The 15,023-nt window shown below is 43.5% G+C and overlaps 1 long non-coding RNA gene across 1 annotated transcript in view; it reads right to left on the bottom strand.

Annotated features, from left to right (window-relative positions):
- LOC137501218 (uncharacterized) overlaps positions 1-14,384 on the bottom strand; it is a 30,941-nt gene extending 16,557 nt beyond the window's left edge. Inside the window, exons 1-2 of the long non-coding RNA XR_011018429.1 lie at positions 14,294-14,384; positions 2,100-2,193 (exon numbers count right to left, since the gene is read on the bottom strand). This is a non-coding gene — a long non-coding RNA (uncharacterized lncRNA). The remainder of the gene's footprint in view (positions 1-2,099; positions 2,194-14,293) is intronic.
- Positions 14,385-15,023: the final 639 nt, after the last annotated feature.

The following is a 15,023-nucleotide window of genomic DNA, read 5'->3' as shown; positions in this document are numbered from 1 at the left end:
ATGTAAGAATAACTATCAGAGATAAAACTACAGGTAAATAAGATAAACGGTTAAAACCTAGAATTGAAAATGGAAACCTAATCCTGTTTCCAGTCATTCGACCGGGTCAGGGATGGAATGAATGAAGCCCCGATCTTGCGGCGAGGATAAGAATTGTCCCGGCTGCCGAAGCCTGTCTCACTCCTCTGGGGCAATGATTAATGATTGACCGATGAAATGAAATGATAGCGGAGAGTGTTGCTGGAATGAAAGATGTCAGGGAAAACCGGAGTACCCGGAGAAAAACCTGTCCCGCCTCCGCTTTGCCCAGCACAAATCTCACATGGAGTGACCGGGATTTGAACCACGGAATCCAGCGATGAGAGGCCGACGCGCTGCCGCCTGAGCCACGGAGGCTTCAAAACCTAGGATTATCGGAAAGTATGACACCCCGAGGTAGTTAGAGTAAGAGATTGGGATCACGCACAGATCTCCCCACCACGCTTGGCCGTCATCGAGAACCCTCAGCGCCTTGTCTTCTGAATGAGGCCATACACAACTGTGAGCTATTCTGTTTTAGCCACAAATATGAGTTAAGAGAACATTGATATTTTAACATCACCTCAGAAAATGCATTCCACTCCACTATTACATTAGAGTAATAATAGGAGATCAAATACGGTGTGAATCAAGCAGCATTTCTGAAGTATTTCGATCTGTATGAAAGGTTGTAACAATGCTAAGACTGTGATCGCAGTTGAATGACCATTCCATATGTTCATGTTCTCAACACCTACAGTATGATAACTATAACAAGGGGCTCTAATTGTTACAGACTCGAACATCAAAGCTGCAAGAAGTATGTCCATTGTTACAAACAATATTAGGACACTATATATACTCTCCACAACACAAACAGTAAATGTTCTACTTACAGTATAGTGCCAGGAACTGACAAATTCCACGTTAACATTAGATAGGCTATATAAATTAATGAGCCTGTATATTAACATTCTTAGCACTGGTTTCATATACAACATATAAAAATGAATAGGGGTGTTATACACAAAGAATAATGCTGATATTTTTAAAAAGTATTATCAAACACACTCATGTATAGCATCCGTGGAATTTCTTTGCTTTTCTTCTTTCTTTATCGGCCTCTTGAATGTCTTACTTTTGTTTAAAGCATTCATTCGAATAAAAGAACGGCTTCTCAGGAAGCAACTTGCAAACTCATAAATTTCGGGGAATTTCTTCTTCAGAATATCCATAAGGTTTGTTACGATGTTAGAACCCTCTTTCAGTTCTTTTCCGCGGTAAAGTATGAACTCATTTTCCATCTGCACTACCGCGGTGTACCATCTCTCTGTAGGCTGCATCAAACTGTCTCTAGACGTCTTTGAAATCTTATATCCACCCCTTGTAGGTTGACCTGTTTTCTCTCCGTAATCCCTTTGCATGTCGAGGTTCTTCTTTACCCTAAAAGCTATATAGCCAGTGAAGTCTTCAAGCAACTCATCACGATCCTTGGTTTCTCGACCGTTCTCGAGCTGTTCCACTAGCTCTTCAAGGACTTGAACGAACCCTTTCTCATCCTCCGGTAAAGAATAGGATGCTGTGGACTCAACGTTGGCCTGAGACTGGCAGACGATCCGAGTTTTGATAGACTTCATCAGTAGCATATAACATATTTGGACGTAAGGTTTGATAATCTTCTGGAGAAAAGTTGGAATTTCTTATCGCCTCGGAAACATTGAGGCTGAGAAGCAATGATTTCACCCTTTGTGTCACAGCTGTCGGAGGAAGATGGTCATAAAATCTTCCGAACCCTCAAAGCTGAGAAAGATAGCTATCAATTGTCTTGATTACTTCTTACTGCCACCATTTATTTAGGTCGGTGGCTTTAGGGAATATATGAAAGTGTATGTTTCATTCCTTCGCGTGCCTGCTATGATTTGTGCAGCCTACAATGGCACAACAAACCATACTGAAAAGTGATAACTGCTTTTTGCTTCTTTTCACATAAAATAAACACACACGGTTTCTTATATACCACAGATATGTTACTATCTCCTAGCTTCTGCGTGCACAGCGATTCTTAATAGAACTACCCCTACCTCATTCAGGGCAGCTTCAACGCGTGGGTCCTGCGTGACGTCACAGCTCTGTTTTGTTACTGCGTACCTCTCCCGTACTTTGGTGACACCCAACCTAGAACGGACAAACAGCCGTGCCACACACATATAAGGAAAGTGTCAATCTTTTTTAACATTTGAATAATAGGATCCATAGTGGACTTTAGCTTCATTGGTGACCAATGAGAGCAGAGACAATTTTTGTAATGTTAAATGAACCTCCGTTGATGAGAACAAGATTATGGCTCTATTTGGCGTTCGGGTGACTTTCCTAAAAGCCCGCGATAAAAGGGCCGGGGCTTGGGCAGATGGACGTTCTCTCACTCTGAGTAATGTTGGAATTGTTGTGTTAGTTGAATATATGTGTTCGACGCCATTCTATTCTGATTATATGTGTGTTATTAGATACACTCTACTACGTCAGAGTACGTTCTGTATACAATGTTACTATGATTATTTTATGAAGTTCAGTCTCTGATATAATTCTACGTTGACTGTATATTATTTCTAATTAAGTTTACGCGATTCGACGTAATTATACTTCATGTGTGATTTCATTATAAAAGGTAGTATTACATGAAGTCACAAGATTGTTTTATGGATATAATTCGGTGTACTGTCCGGCTCCATGGCTAAATGGTTAGCGTGCTGGCCTTTGGCCACAGGGGTCCCGGGTTCGATTCCTGGCAGGGTCAGAAATTTTAACCATAATTGGTTAATTCCCCTGGCATGGGAACTGGGTGTACGTCGTCTTCATCACGACGCGGAGGTCGCCTACGGCGTCAAATCAAAAGACATTCACCTGGCGAGCCGAAGTCCTCGGACACTTCCCGGCACCTAAAAGCCATACGCCATTTCATTTCATTCGGTGTAGTGTGACAATGTTGAATATTAGTAATTCGACACTCTGACGTCAATGTTTTGTAAATAATGCGACACAGTTTGTAAAATTTGTAAAATATTTCGTAACCACGGAGAACGGAAAGGACAGTCCACTGTAGGTGTGAGCCTGGATCAACGAACCAGCAACTGTGGCAGTGTGTGATGAAAACCTGATGATTAATTAGGAAGCAGCCAAACAAATTAATAATTAATAAATGTAATTAATAATATTTAATCATTATGTTAGTGTACCTCAGTGTCAACGAAACATGTTGGCATTCGTAGAGATCCAGCGAAATGTACATACCTCTGTGTTTTGATCGTGTGGAATCAAATCTTGGCATGATATCCCAGCCTCATTCAAGTAATTTCAGCAGGAACTAAGGTGGGGTAATAATTATTGTGCAAATTTGAATCTTATGATAAGCTTATGATCAGCAGCCTGGGAAGAAGAGCTCTTGTGACAGAAAGTAAGATAAATATTTGTTTATGTAACATGATTACATGGGTGCCCAACAAGTAAGTGATCTTTGAGTGGAGTTTGATCGAGAATTGTTTAAACATCAATGTATGCTAATTTAATGAGTTTTAATTAAAATTACAAATAGACTTCTAACGTGAGCTAAAGATTTTAATAGTATCATAAATAGTCATATTACAAAGTTCCCTTAATTGGACTCGCCTTGCTAGAGCAATGAACTGGTGGTGGTGGTGATGATGATGATGATGATGATGATGATGATGATGATGATGATGATGATCTAGTTCCTTGAACCATTTAACTCCTCAGTTGCAGAGTAATTCAGATCACTCCTTATGCAGCCATAACTGATTAAAATATAAGTAACACATTAAATCCATGGCTAAATGGTTAGCGTGCTGGCCTTTGGTCACAGGGGTCCCGGGTTCTATTCCTGGCAGGGTCGGGAATTTTAACCACCATTGGTTAATTTCTCTGGCACGGGGTCTGGGTGTATGTGTCGTCTTCATCATCATTTCATCCTCATCATGACGCGCAGGCCACCTGCGGGCGTCATATCGAAAGACCTGCACCTGGCGAGCCGAACATGTCCTCCGACACTCCCGGCACTAAAAGCTATACGCCATTTCATTTCAACACATTAACATCCGTAATCTACTCATTTTGTTCACAGCATTCATGTTTGACGCAACTAATGAGCATTCTTCTTCTTCTTCTGGATATAATTTAGATCATTAAAGAAAGTTATAAATTATTAAGTAAAAATCAATTAGTTGAAAATATAGCCCTGCTCTCTTGCATACTACATTGACCGAGCAAGTTGGCCATGTGGTTAGGGTCGTGTAACTGTGAGTTTGCATTCGAGAGATGGTGGGTTCAAATCCCACCGTCGGCAACCCTGAAAGTGGTTTTCCGTAGTTTCCCGTTTTACCATGAGGCAAATGCTGGGTTGTTGGTGGTGATTATTGTTTTCGGATGAAGTAACCATCCTCTGTATACCACTAATCAGAGAGAAAAAATGTAAGGGATCCGACACTTCGAAATATGAAGATATCGGCCAAAGAAAGACGAGAGTCACGAAGGGCGTGAAAATGAAAGACTCCCTAATCACCGAATGCTCTAATAGCGTCGGTGTCAGAACAGGAGTTACAGGGGGAGGGGGGGGGCGGTCAGATAGGGTAGATGAAAGTGAAGTGCCTTGCACAAGTAAGTGGAAGCAATGCCAGGACTCAGCTAGGGGCCCGTGGTCGCCAACACATGCTCCCAAGTTCAGTGCCTCTGAGATCCCTTTTAGTCGCCTCTTACGACAGGCAGGAGATCCCGTGGGTATTATTCTACCGCCCCCACCCACAGGGGGAACAAATGCTGGGGCTGTACCTAAATTAAGGCCACAGCAGCTACCTCCCCCATCCCAGATCTTTCCCGTACTTGCGTCGCCGAAAACTTTAGTGTGTTAGTGTGAAGTTAAACCATTAGGAAAAAATGCAGAAACATTAGCATTGATATTTAAACACGTCACCCACTTCAAAGACGATAACCCACTTGTTAGCCTCGAGCAGCCCGCTGTACATTGCTACCACCTTACCTTTTCCAGACATAGATTTCCAAGTTTCAAACTCGCGGTTATGCAGTCCTTCCGGGATTTGATCACTGGCGACTTCGTCATTTCTGGTGGTGAAATACAATTGAGGCGATCACATGCAATTTTTAACTCATTTTCCAATATCCTAACTGCGTAGACGTGTATATTGTCAGCTGTCATTAACGCAACAGAGACATTACAGTGCTAAAGGATGGCTTCCATGTAGCTCGAATTAAATTTAGCCTTCCACCGTTTATCCCTTAATATAACAGTCTTGCGAGTGTCAACTGGTAAGACAAGCATCTCTTTAACAGAACTTCGAATAATCTTGTCTATGTCCAGTAAAGAAGCCGGTAAAAAAAAAAAATGAAATGGCGTATGGCTTTTAGTGTCGGGAGTGTCCGAGGACATGTTCGGCTCGCCAGGTGCAGGTCTTTCGATTTGACACCCGTAGGTGGCCTGCGCGTCGTGATGAGGATGAAATGATGATGAAGACGACACATACACCCAGCCCCAGTGCCAGTGAAATTAACCAATGATGGTTAAAATTCCCGACCCTGCCGGGAATCGAACCCGGGACCCCTGTGACCAAAGGCCAGCACGCTAACCATTTAGCCATGGAGCCGGACAAGAAGCCGGTGGCAATTGGCTATATGCACTGGTTAATGATATTTAGTTTCTGATCTGACGTAGCATTGGTGTTGATGTCAGGTTCTCCCAGTCTTCCCTAAGTGATATTATAATCTTTTCTTGATCAAAATGGGTTTTATCTTTAAGGGGTACTCCTAAATATGTAGTATCTTCAGTCCACTTATCTCTCCCATCTCTCCAAATTTCAGTATATCTCCGTAGCGCATTCCGTGAATGTTCCAATTCTAAAGGCATAATAGAAAGTTGCATGTGTTCCTCATGTGTAGTCGCCGTTGCAACATACGGAAAACAGAAAAGCGATATCAGCGAAATTAAATGCCTGAATGAGATTATCGTTAAACAGCGTACCTTTTGACTAGTCTCTGCATCATCACTTTCTTATATCAAATCGTTAGCAGAGAGGTTGCTTATTAGAAAGTTCTGCAGTCAACTCCGGTGTTCTAAGTGCGTTACGGTTCACTGCGAATTATTAAGATGTGAATAGAATCCTATAAATAACAGTGTGACAAATTGTGACGATGACATTCTTGCTGATAAATGATAGTGCCGAAAGGTGAATGAAGTGGGGGGGGGGGGGTGTCTAGAAATTGTAGTGTGCAAGACGAAGTAGGTGAAGGACATTCTGGAAGCAACAAATATGTAAGGACATTAAAGAAGTAGTCACAAACAATCTTGAACATTTTAAAAGCAGTCAACAAATGATAAAAGCCAGCTCATGATACAATTGGGGGAAAGTGATATCCAGGACGAAGTGTAACGTTAGTACCACAACCGTTAAATTGCATGAAGGAATATATTAATATGTAGAAACTGCATGCAATCGATTCTTATGCACATTAATGTGTTACACCCCTGTAATTGAAGTAAACATGACAAAAGCGGTTGGCAGCGCGGCCGATTGGCACTATCCACAAACAGGTCTTAGTCAAGGCGCGCGGAAACGTTTTGCCTGCTACGATAATGCCAGGCCTTGGCATTACATAAAAGTCAAGTTACAAAAATTATTTATGTGAGGTATATGTTCTCTACACATGAAAGATTTGAGGAAACATATGGTACATGTGTATATCTAGTTGGTGCTACCGTAGGGGCTGTAAGTGTGAACTTCTAACACAACCTTTACACGTACATATAACTGGTAGGCCTATATGTGTATGGCAATATGGACGATACGAAGAATACACTCATTAGCAAACCTGGCTAGTAACCTGTAAGACCCCCTTTCGCCTTGACGACGGCGGCGATGCGGCGTGATATTGACACCATAAGACACCATAAGCGTTGCGTAGCCATACAGATCCGTGATCGCTGCATTGCCTCCCCTCTCGCACCATAATCCGTGGTCCAGGGTACACACACCCCTCTCGACAGCCAGGCAAGCATCTTCATTCTCGTAAAGAACTCATCGAACCACTCAGCTACATTTCGGGAGCGATGAGCTAGAGCATTGTCTTACTGTAAGTACAGGTCGCCTGTAGGGTGCTGGTGGGGAACAAAGGGGTGAACATAATCTTCCAGCAGGTTGCTGTAACGTTCTCCGGTGAGGGACGTTGTCAGATGTCTCATTTCCATCCATGTGAACAGTCCCCAAACGAGGATACCACCATCACAATTACCAACAGCGGAGCAGCGGCCTGAACTGTACCCTGCTGACAGTAGGGATCAATATTGTCTCATGTGGTTGACGGCTCATTCGAATCCGACCATCAGCATGACCAACTGGTACCTCGAATCATCAGTCCAGAAGACTTTCTTTTTCATGCTTTGAGCGTTCATTTACTCATGTCAATCGTTGTGCCTTGTGACGGATGTAGACCAGAGGTATACTCGTGCGACGCTTGCTTCCATACCCTATGGTGATGAGATGGTTCTGGATGGTATGGCTGCTTACACTTTGTTGTTGTTGTTGTTGTTGTCCAGCACTGAATTGGGGAGTGATCTGCTGTGCTATCACCCCAATATCCACTCTTATGTTCCTAACTAACCGGCGGTGACCTCTGTCATGAACGCATCGTTTTCAATACCGCAAGTCAGGCACGTAGGGCATTCCCTATTGAAAAGGTGAACTGAACAGGTGGACACAAGAAAATTCGGGAGATTTCACCTCAGGACGAGCACATCGCCAGCAACTACGGCAACACAGGTGGAATAATCTGCCCTGAACTCTCTCCAGTCTACTGGACAGGCATAATTACCATATTCCCATATTCGCCTCACTGTCTGGCCACCACAACGGCAACAATTAGTACCACCACAACTACCACCATCACCGAACTCAGCCAATCAGCCGATGTTGTCTACCACTCGGCGGTAATGTGCAGTTACGCTGCACCCAATTACCAAGCCACATTCATCCCAGCGCCACCAAGTCCACAGTGGACACCTCCAGATTCCAATTTCAGTTTACGAGATTGACGCCACATTCTACAGTAGCAGAGGAACGAGCTCAACATCATCGGCACCTGCAACAGCAACAACTGACCCACCGCTATCCATGGACACCTCAGTTCAGAATATTCTTCCTACTGCCACCACCGCCCCCACTACCTACACTCCTCCCAAACTTGCATTTTCTGAAGTATCCAGTACTAGACGCCCTATCAGTCGCTCCCGTTTCCTCCAACCCCCTCCAGCAGGAACACATTCATTCTTACTTTCCAATCCCTCCCCTCACTTCCACTCTTCCCATACCATTTACTCGACCCTGCTCAGATACAACATGCACCGAGAAGATATAGCGGACATCAGAAGAACTACAAATGGAGTCATAAAACAGGTCAACGGAAACGCTGTTGCCAATCTTCTCACCACTGCCATGGGTTCTCGACGTCTAGGATCCAGCACCCCACTTCAACCCCTCCCACCACCATCTATAAAATATCCACCTACCCCTCCATGCTACAGATTGCTCAGTTGCGTCATACGAGGGGTCGACCCCTCTATTGCTGAAGATACCATACTCTCCGAGCTCAACACAGGCATCCCTGAAAAACGGGCATTCCGGATGAAGAACGCAACGAGTCCAACATACATGGTACGGATTCTTCTACCATCACCAAAAAACATAGACCGAGTACTGGCCAGCGTAGTCTCCATTCCCCGACACCTCCATAAAGTTGAACCATCTCGTGCACCACCTTCCAAATCCATTAGATGCGAGAGATGCCTCGCCTACAACAATCATACCACCACTCACTGCACTGCTCCAAGTCTGGTATGTGGACACTGCAATCAACAGCACACTACGCCCAGATGTCCCAACACACACCAACCACCGCAGTGTTACACCTGTGGAGGCGATCACTCAGTATTCTCACGCCGTTGCAGAAGCCACTTTCCACCTCTCCAAAATCGACCAGAACTTTTAGTCCCTATTAGAACCATTGACCCGCCCACATCGCCCAACCGTTCCCTTTTTCTCACCTCCCACAGTTGAAGATTCCATCCGTTTCCTATCTCACTGCTCAATATTCACCCCTACAACAGATCCCTAGTCCTCAGTCACCTACAAGCCGCAGCAAATCAAACATTAAACCTCCATCTTTCAACCACCCAATCCGGCTTAAATACTCATTTCAACTTCACGCCTCTGGTAACACTGGTTTTAAACTCCCACGGCTCTCTTGTTTTGTAAATATGTCCCATCTTCTACGTATCTGTGCAACCAACAATTTTGCCACTCGCATTATGTATATAATATTTGTAAGTGTATAAAAAGAACAATAATTATGTTACGTTGTAGCCTCGTTACAACATTCGCTGTCTGTTTCCATATCTGGAATTCCAGGCGTAGGATACAATGGAAAATAACTAAAGGTTTTTTAAAGATGTAGAATTATGGCATTTCCACACCAAGATCTGCTTAAAAAAGTGTTGATATATATATATATATAGTAAGTAAACAACTACTTTCCTTATTGTATATAACAAAGAACATAAAATACAATTGCAGGCGCTGCAGGTCCTGAAGTTACGTCCCTGCCTCCTTGGAGTCCCTGGTGCATAGTCTCCAATCCCAGAAAATGTGGTCACGCCCGTCGAGGCAGAGGTGGGCATATGGCTCTAGGCCTACTCCCTCTCTGTCAGCGCCATGGCGTGCTAAATGCGGCGACTGAGATGGGAAGCGTTGTGGCCTTCCGCACAGTTGATGCACACCTGCGCCTCCGTACGTGCCGAGCAAACTATGTGATGGTGGTCGCCATTACAGCGGTTGCATCGTACCGGGTGTCCAGACGTAGCTTGACGGTGGCCCCACCTCATACAGCGGAAACACTGCAATAGCTGTTGAGAGGGACGTTTCAGTCTCACCTGATTTTTGCTACAAATGCTCTCGGCTGAAGTCCTGTCCTAGTTGGCTCCTCGTTCCACGGACTTAGTTGCAGGGTATCGCAGGTTGTCCTCTCTTGGTTGGCTGGCTCTCTTCTTTTTCTTGCGGGAACAGCGTCTTCTTGGCTGGAACCGGTCTCTGATCGACTGGCGATGAGTTCTCGTCTTGGTAGTTTACCACCTTACTGTCTAGGGGCCGTGCCGGCACGGGCAGTACCACTGTGGCATTGTCTTCTTCTTATTCTTCTTTCTGGATGGTGAAGGCTGCCAGTGTCAACGCCTTTCTGTGGTCCCGGTCCTGACGGGCACATTCTGGCGTCGGCGTCGTGGTGGTGGCGCCCAGCAGGCCGTAAAGCTTGGGTAGCTGCCTCGGAACGCCAGGGAGCGTCCGCCTCCACCTCCCCGCTGCCGTCCGCTATCCGAGGGGCTATCTTGGATTGCCCCCGGGTGGTACGTGCTGGTGATGGACGTTCCTGGTTTGCGGCCCGGGACGTCTGCGTCCACTTATCAAAATAGAACCTCAGGGCCTGAGTCACTCCATCGTGACGCCAGGGTACGTCCCTTCGACATTGATGCTTGAGTCCGCAGTCTCCACTGTAGTTGAAGGACACGAGTTAGTACCAAGCATCTTATACCGCAGCCGATTCTTTCTCCTAATTGTCTGTGTGGCGGGGGTGGAGGTGATCACCCTGGTTATTCGCCGCTGAGTAGGCGAACCACCTGAAACAGTCTGGAAATCTCGGCCTCGATGGGGTTGGGGCACTTCCGGTCACGAACTCGAATAATCAGATCTCCCAGCAAGGAGCACTCGATGAGATGAAATGGTATCATCTCCTTGCCGAGCTGGGGACGACGCATGATATTGATGATTGTGTCCTCTGCGTCCACGCTGAACTCTTGTCTGTACTATACCAACAGCACTTGATACGCCGAGTCTACGTGGCCCTCGAAGAACAAGAAGCTCCCGGGACATCACACCCGTCCCTGATGTTCTCGTAATGCATCTGCAATAATCTTCTTACGTCACCGGTGTAGATCGTCCTGGAATAAAGCTATGAAATATAATAATACTTATAATTATTTGACAAATGCTCCTGGAATAGCCTACTTAAGAGTACACTGACAATCGCTCCTGAAAAATTCGTTCTTGGCGAGAAGAGAGAGCAAGGGATAGGCATGTACATCCTGTCACTTTCACAGTCGGCTTGCTCCTCCAACAATGGGCTGGCTCTCGTCACACCTTCCCACTCCAATTCGTCATGGCGTACCCCGCCAGGGCAGTGGTTGTCCAAACAGGAGAGAAAGATTTGTCTCCAAAGTATCCGTTCTGCAGGTATGCATTAAACTATAACTTTTGGGTCCGTAGCTTGTTGTCAACCTTCTGACCGCGTTGTTGACGCATACGTGACTCATACAGTATAAAGTTTCCCAGTAAATAGCTCAGTATTTTCCAACTACTGTACAAAATAAATTAGCAGGATCCATATTATTATTATTATTATTATTATTATTATTATTATTATTATTATTATTATTATTATTATTATTATTATTATTATTCGTATAGTACGTGTTAGTCTTTGTGGACTTCAAGAAAGCGTACGACTCGGTAGACCGCCAAGTCTTACTAAACATCCTTAATGAATTCGGGAATGACCTAAAACAGCTGGCAAAATCCAAGATAAAGTTCCAAGGATATCTCTCGGATTCCTTTGAGGTCAGAACAGGGGTCAGACTTGCCGCTGGGCTCTGTCTGATGTTTTTCACCAGCGTTCTTGAGAAGACCATCAGGACCTGGCGAACGAGATTCATGGAAACCGACTATAGCCCACTGAGAATGGGAACCAAATCCAAGTGGATCATGGTAGACTGTCTAACTTTTGCTAATGGTACCGCCATTCTGTCAAACAACGTAGAAAGAGCTAGGATTCAAGTCGAACTGTTAAAGGAAATCGCCGAATAAACTGTCCATCAGATGTCGTTTTAAAAAACCGAAATATTGACTAACATCAAAGACGCACCACCAAAACTCCGGACGAATTACGGGTGCATCAGCCGAGTAGAAGAAATTAAGTACCGGTACCTGGGCAAGACCATCATGAAAAATGGACTGGTCGAGGAAACAATTAAGGAACGAATACGAAAACTTGGAATAGTCTACCAGACGTTGCGCGCGATCTACAACAAAAAATGCCTTTTCCGAAACACTAAAATACGTCACTATGAAACGGTTCTGAAGCCAGTAGTTATGTACTCAGCAGAACTCCTATCCCTAAATGTTAATAAAGGACACCTCGAAGAACGAGAGAAAAATATGAATCCATTAGCGAAATCATAGGATCCAATTACAAGCATGGCATCCGCCAAAAACGATAAATAATGAAGTATTTAGCAAAATAGATAAAATTACAGACACAATTAGCAAAAGACGGGCACGTTTTTTACGGTCAACTAAAATGACAGGTTGACCAAAAATATATTTGAGTTTATTCAAAAACGATGACGACCTCCAAATGCTTCAAATCAAACCCGAAGACACCTTTGACAACGATCTCGTCCGTAAAAAGGTAGTGACGAACGGACTAACCTGAGACGAACAAGCGAAAAGAAGACACGGTGTCCCTTGGATAGAAGAACGCAAGCAGATCCACTCACAAAGAACGACGGAAGAATGGGTTCAAAAGAAAGGAAATCTCACTGCCAAATTTAACAAGACTTAACGTGGTCTTCGATGGCCCCAGCGAATAATAGGGGCTTAAGGAAGAAAGAAAGAAAGTAGAACTGGCTGAGCCAGCGAAGAGGATGCATCCGGATGTACTGGGAGTAAGTGAGATTCGGGTAAGAGGAGATAACGAGGAAGAGAAAGGAGATTATAAAGTGTACTTGACGGGTGTTAGAAAGGGAAGGGCAGAGTCTGGGATAGGGCTGTTCATAAGGAATGCTATTCCACGCAACATAGTTTCTATAAGGCAAGTAAACGAGCGAATGATGTGGGTATATTTGGCAGTTGGAGGAATTAGAACGAGAATGGTCTCAGTGTGTTCACCATGTAAGGGTGCAGATGAGGATGAAATTGACAAGTTTTATGAAGTATAACCTTCTTACTGGACGGTTACGTAAATAAAATAATGAAGATAATAATAATAATAATAATAATAATAATAATAATAATAATAATAATAATAATAATAATAATAATAATACATGTTATGAATTTAAAAACACAGTGCGACGACAGAAAACGAATCCAGGGTTCAACCAAAAGCGGAGTAGCATAAAACAAAAGCAATAGGTTGGGAAACATGACAACTGTCAAAGGAGGTGTGAAACGGCATAGAAACCCTACGAGGTAGATGGAACATATCCGTTGTGGAAAATAAATGGTAGGCGTTAATCACCCTCAAACTTTTAATTGAATAAACTAACCATACCCAAGATTAAAAGGAACGAACCAAAAATATAAAAAGCAACAATAACGGAAATAAACAAACTCATTTACAAAATTAATGTGAGTTTTGACTGCGCCTGAAAATACGCACTACGTACAAAGTAACTTTCAAATGACACTAAAAATTACAGGTAGAACAGGACAAAATTCATTTATAAGATAAATGTTAATTGCGCCTTCAGATATACGCACAATATGAAAGGAATTTTACATGGTTTATAATGAGGGCTAATCCAATTTTACCAACTTAAGAAAAAAGAAAGACCGGGAGATAGTGGGTTCGAATCCCACTGTCGGCAGCCCTGAAGATGGTTTTCCGTGGTTTCCCATTTTCACACCAGGTAAATGCTAGGGCTGTACCTTAATTAAGGCCACGGCCGCTTTCTTCCAACTCCTAGGCCTTTCCTATCCCATCGTCGCCATAAGACCTATCTGTGTCGGTGCGACGTAAAGCCAGTAGCAAAAAAAGGAATAAATAAACACTTAACACAGAGGCACCGAAACCTAGTATCTTCACCTAAAACACTTCCAGTAAAGAACATCGGATTTAGGTGCGTGTGTGCGAAACTGAACTACCGGAGGCAGACCCGAAGAAAAGTTATTACATGTTAATTACAAAGTCTTCTTTAACAAAAGGAAAAGGGAATTGCCTCCAAAAATTAAAATGATATGAGCTTAGCTAAAAGCTAAGTTATTATAACAATATTAGTTATGAATGTGAATTCCGAGGGTAAACTCTTGCGCACCAAGGAAAAATTACATTTAAATTAAGTTAATGGCCGAAAAAAGGAAGAAATTGTGCTTACCTCGAGACAGTTAACCCATGACAGGACTGATGCAGGAGCGCGATCGCTCACAAGTATTGTCAGAAGCAAAAGACCTGGAGGCAAGCTTCGCTCCCACGAAGGAGCGGAAAAGATCGAGAAGCAGAAAATGATGCAAGCTCAGGGTGACCAATCAGGCTACAGCATTTTATCCTCTACTTTCACATTCGCCAATTAAAGGTCTCTTCATTTCCGCTGCTCAATGTTCGAGATGTTTCTTTTACGCAACACTAATTTTGCCACTAAAAACGGCAGGTGTCTGTATAGTCTGTTTCACAAGTAAAATATTAAGACACGCAGATACCTGATACAAAAAGATTTCACATATTAATAACTAGCTGATGTACCCGTGCTTTGCTACGGGATTCTCAGAAAGACTTATTTTGGGGTTTTCCTAACTGAATGCAACATAGGTCATCACAAAACGTCAGTAGGAATGTAGCGATTGAAAGCAATGTTATCATATAAAATACTCGATCAAATGAAAAACAGCACACTTTCTCACTTTCAACGAAAAGTACTACGGTGCCGATCTAACAGTCCAAAGTTTCAGAGCTGGAATAACCAGGTCGCAGACTGCCGTGAACACTCCTCTGTCATTATTCCGTTAAATATTCACACTACTAATTTCAATCAGTGCCTCAGAGTAGGGATTAAATAGCTCGAATGCTATGATGAACCGGTGTGTTACTTACCAGTAATGTCAGAAAAT

This window comes from Anabrus simplex, chromosome 6, assembly GCF_040414725.1.
Source record: "Anabrus simplex isolate iqAnaSimp1 chromosome 6, ASM4041472v1, whole genome shotgun sequence".
NCBI lineage: Eukaryota > Metazoa > Arthropoda > Insecta > Orthoptera > Tettigoniidae > Anabrus > Anabrus simplex.
Note: the sequence above shows the minus strand (reverse complement) of the source record. Positions and strands in the feature narration are given on the sequence as shown.